The sequence below is a fragment of the Pteropus alecto genome, unplaced genomic scaffold (assembly GCF_000325575.1).
Source record: "Pteropus alecto unplaced genomic scaffold, ASM32557v1 scaffold280, whole genome shotgun sequence".
In the NCBI taxonomy this organism is placed as follows: domain Eukaryota; kingdom Metazoa; phylum Chordata; class Mammalia; order Chiroptera; family Pteropodidae; genus Pteropus; species Pteropus alecto.
The window spans coordinates 566,238-571,624 of record NW_006430057.1 but is presented as its reverse complement, the minus strand read 5'-3'; the positions used below and the strand labels follow the sequence as shown (position 1 = coordinate 571,624).

Sequence of the window (5,387 nt, the reverse complement as noted above, 5' to 3'; positions counted from 1 at the left end):
CCAGGTCATTGAAGCAACAGAAGTGTCCTACAATAGATTATTAGCTAAAGAAGCAGTGGTACATATATACAATGGAATATTACTCAGCCATAAGAAGAGATGAAATACTGCCATTTGCAACCACCTGGATGGACCTTGATATAATCATGCTAAGCGAAATAAGCCAGGCAGGAAAAGTTGAAAATTACATGATATCACTTAAATGTGAGATGGAAACCTAAAAGCAACAAATGAACAGGACTAACAGAGGCTCAGGGACATGAATAATGGATTAGTGGTTACCAGAGGGTAGGGGGTGTGGGAAGAGGGAAGAGGTAGAGGAGGTAAAGGGGGTCAAATATAGGGGGTGAGGGGAGGGTGAAGTGGGTAAATGGTATGAAATATATGGTAGCTGAAGGAAACTGGACTTTAGGCGGTAATCACACAATAGAACATATAGATGTCGACTTATAATGTGCACCTGAAAATAATATAATTGTATTAACCAAGGTTACCCCAGTAAACTTAATAAAAATAATAATAATTATCAGACAAAAATATATAAATAAAAGATGAAAAAAATAAAAACTAAAAATTATGAAACATTCCTAAATATTTTATATCAGCCTGCAAATTTTGACTTTCTGCTGTTTATTTATAAAAGAAACTTTCTGTTAGACTTTAATGAACTTTTATCCATATAGTAGTATGTATATAAAATCACAGTTTTTAAAATTTATGTTACTGAGCTAAAAATAGAGATAAGTTGTTAAATATAGTGTATTTCATCCTTTCATGCAATATAGAACTCACATCAGGTCATCTAGAATGCAGTTTTAGTCCTTATGCATTTTTTCTGAATTAGTACTAACAGTAGCCAAAAATTGTCACCTCATGGAAACCATAGAGTTAAGAGTGCCTTCATTTTTGAAAAAGATTTTAGTGAAAAATAGTTAACATACTACATCATATTAGTTTCAGGTGTACACCATAGTTATTCAACATTTATACAACTAAAGAAGTTATCACCATGATAAGTCCAGCAACCATCTGACAGCATACAACACTATTGCAATATTATTAACTAAATTCCCTATACTGTACACTACATCCCCATCACTTATTTATTTTATACTGGGCAGTTTCAATCTCTTATTCCTCTTCATCTTTAACTTTCTGATTTTTGGTTGACATCCAATATTATTTTATATTAGTTTCAGGTGTACAGCAAAGTGGTTAGACATTTATATACTTTATGATTCCCCCCGATTAATTTAGTAACTACCTAGTACTATATATAGTTAGTTATCATATTACTGACTATATTCCCTATGCTGTACTTCACATCCCCATGACTGTTTTGTAACTACCAATTCATACTTCTTAATCCCTTCACCTTTTCCACCGAGTTCCCCAAGCCCCTCTCATTTGGCCATGACCGGTTTGTTCTCTGTATCTACGAATCTATTTCCATTTTATTTTGTTCTTTAGATTCCACATATAGGTAAAATCGCACGGTATTTGTCTTTCTCTGTCTGACTTATTTCACTTAGCATAATACCCTCCAGGTCCTTTCAGGTCCTTGCAAATGGTAAGATTTCATTCTTTTTCCTGTCCAAGTAATATTCCATTGTATATTTGTACCACTTCTTCTTTATCCAATTGTCCATTGGTGGGCACTTAAGCTGCTTCCATATCTTGGCTATTGTAAATAGTGCTACAGTGAACATAGGGGTGCATATATCTTTTTGAATTAGTGTTTTGGTTTTCTTCAGATAAGTACCCAGAAGTGGAATTGCTTGGTCATAAGGGAGTTTTGTTTTTAATTTTTTGAGGAACCTTCAAACTGTTTTCCATAGTGACTGCACCAATCTGCCATTCCACCAACAGTGCACGGGGGTTCCCTTTGCTCCACATCCTCGCTAACACCTGTTATTTGTTGATTTGTTGACAGCCATTCTGACAGGTGTGAGGTGATATTTCATTGTAGTTTCTCTGACGATTAGCAACGTTGAGCATCTTTTCATATGTCTATTGGCCATCTGTATGTCCTCTTTGGAGAAATGTTTACTCAGGTCTTCTGCCCATTTCTTAGTTGGATTGTTAGTTTTTTGCTGTTGGATTGCATGAGTTCTTTATAAATTCTGGATATTAACCCCTTATCGGATGTATCATTGGCACTACTATCTCCCATTCAGTGGGTTGTCTTTTAATTTTGATGTTTTTTTTTCGTTTTGATGTTTTCCTTTGCTGTGCAGAAACTTTTTAGTTTAATGTAGTCCCGTTTGCTTATTTTATTTTGTTTCCCCTGCCCAAGAAGGTATATCAGAAAAAATATTACTAAGAGTAATGTCAGAGAGTTTACTACCTATGTTTTCTTCTAGAATTTTAATGGTTTCAGGTCTTACATTAAAGTCTTTAATCCATTTTGAGTTTATTTTTATATATGATGTAAGAAGATGTTCCAGTTTTATTTTTTTGCATATATCTGTTCAGTTTTCCCAGCACCATTTGTTGAATAGACTGTCTTTATCCCATTGTATATTCTTCCCTCCTTTGTCATAGATTAAATGACCATACAGGCATGGGGTTATTTCTGGACTCTTTATTCTCTTCCATTTATCTATGTCTCTGTTTTTATGCCAGTACCATGCCGTTTTGATGACTATAGCCTTGTAGTATAGTTTGATATCAGGTAGTATGATATTTCAACTTTGTTCTTTTTTCTCATGACTGCTGTGGCTATTCAGGGTCTTTGTGGCTCCATGTAAATTTTAGGCTTATTTGTATGAGTTCTGTGAAAAATGCCATTATTATTTTCATGGGGATTGCATTGAATCTATAGATTGCTTTGGGTAGTATGGACAGTATACACTTCCATTTATTTGTATCTTCTTCAATTTCTTACTTCAATGTCTTATAATTTTCTGATTACAAGTTTTGTATTTCTTTGGTTAATTTATTCATAGGTTTTATTTTTGATGCAATTATAAATCAGATTGTTTTTTAAATTTCTCTTTCCTATAGTTCATTATTGGTGTACAGAAATGCAACCAATTTCTGAATATTAATTTTGTATCCTGCTACTTTACTGAATTCATTTATCAGTTCTAATAATTTTTGGTGGAATCTTTAGGGTTCTCTCTATATAGTATTATGTCATCTACAAATAATGGCAGTTTTACTTCTTCCTTTCCAATTCGAAGGCCTTTTATTTGTTTTTCTTCTCTAATTGCTGTGGCTAGAACTTCCAATGCTATGTTGAATAGAGGTGGCGAAAGTGGACATTCTTTTCTTATTCCTGATCATAAAGAAACACTTTTTTTTGCCTTTTCACCATTGAGCATGAAATGAGCTTTGGGTTTGTCCTATTAGCCTTTATTATGTTGAAGGATGTTCCCTCTATTTGCACTTTGCTGAGAGGTTTTATCATAAATGAATGCTGGGTTTTGTCAAAAACTTTTTCTATCAACATGATCATGATTTTTATCCTTTATTTTGTGTATATGGTGTATCACATTAATTGATTTGTGATTATCAAACCAAACTTGCATCTCAGGAATAAATCCTACTTGATCATGCTGTATGATCTTTTTAATGTATTGCTGAATTTGGTTTGCTAATATTTTGTTGAGGATTTTTGCATCTATATTCATCAGTGATATCGGCCTATCTTTTTTTTAATTTCCATTTTCATCTTTGTCTGGCTTTGGAATCAAGGTAATTGTGGTCTTGTAAAATGAAGTTGGGAACCTTCCATCCTCTTGAATTTTTTGGAATAGTTTGAGAAGGATAGGTGTTAATTCTTCAAACTTCATATGTGAAGCCATCTGGTCCAGGACCTTTCTTTGTTTTATGTCTGGCTTTTTTGATCACTGATTCCATTTCATTAGTAGTGTGGGTAAGTTCAGAGTTTCTGTTTCTTCTTGTTTCAGTCCTGGGAGATTGTATGTTTCTAGGAATGTATCCATTTCTTTCAGATTGTTGAATTTGTTGGTATATTATTGTTTATAGTATATTTTTATAATCCTTTGATTTCTGTGGCATTAGTTTTCACTTCTCATCTTTCATTTCTGATTTTATTTGAGTCTTCTCTCTTTTTTTCTTGATGAGTCTGGCTAAAGGTTTGTCGACTTTATCTTTTCAAAGAACTAGCTCCTGGTTTCTTTAATCTTTTTTATTGCTTTTTAGATTACTTCATTTATTTCCGCTCTTTATGATTTCCTTCCTTTTATTAACTTTGGGGTTTTTTTGGTTGTCTTTTTTCTAGTTCCTTTAGATGTAAGGTTAGATTATTTATTTAAGATTTTTCTTGTTTCTTGAGATAGGCCTGTTTTGCTATGACTTCCCCTCTTAGGACCGCTTTTGCTATGTCCCATAGATTTGGGGTCATTGTGTTTTCATTTTCATTTGTCTCAAGGTATCTTTTGATTTCTTCCTTGATCTTGTTGTTAACACATTCATTACTTAGTAGCATGTCATTTACCCTCCATGTCTTTCTGTATTTTTTAGTTTTTTTTCTTGTAATTGATTTCTAGTTTCATACCATTATGGTCAAAGAAGGTGCTTTATATGATTTCAATCTTCTTTAATTTATTGAGACTTGTTTTGTGGCCCAACAGTGGTCCATCTTGTAAAATGTTCCATGTGCACTTGAAAAGACTGTATACTCTGCTGCTGAGGGGTGAAATGCTCTAAAAATATTAATTAAATACATCTGATCTAATATGTCATTTAAGGCCACAATGTCCTTGTTGATTTTCTGTCTGGAAGATCTATCCACTGATGTCAGTGAGGGGGTACTAAAGTCCCCTACTATTGACTGTATGACTGTCAATCTCTCCCTTTATGACCCTCAGTATTCGTTTTATATACTTTGATTCTCCCATGTTGGATGCATAAATATTTACAAGAGTTATAACCTCTTGTTGGATTGATCCCTTTATCATTTTGTAATGTCTCTTTTTGTCTATTATTACAGCTTCTGTTATAAAGTCTATTTTAGAGTTCCTACTGATACAAGTATTGCAATCCTGACTCTTTTATTGTTTTGTTTTCATTTCCATGAAATATCCTTTTTCATCCATTTACTTTCTGTTGTGTCTTTCAATCTGAAATGGGTCGCTTATAGACAGCAAATGTATGAGTCTTGTTTTCTTTTCTTTTCTTTTTTAATTTTCAAATTGAGTTTTTAATTTCTGAACATGATTTCTTTTTTACATTGTTTCTTGGGGTACCATTGGTTAACACAATCACATAATTTTCAGGTGTACATTAAATTTGACAACTATATATTCTATTGTGTGTTTACCATCTAAAGTCCAGTTTCCTTCAGCTACCATATATTTGATACCCTTTTCCCACTTCTCCCTCCCCCTACCTCACTATATTTGACCCCCTTTTCCCCA

At 33.2% G+C, this 5,387-nt stretch overlaps 1 protein-coding gene across 4 annotated transcripts in view; it reads right to left on the bottom strand.

Annotated features, from left to right (window-relative positions):
• The window catches only part of LOC102879959 (A-kinase anchor protein 17B), a 137,703-nt gene that overhangs the window by 74,131 nt on the left and 58,185 nt on the right, over nt 1-5,387 (bottom strand). The window lies entirely within an intron of this gene.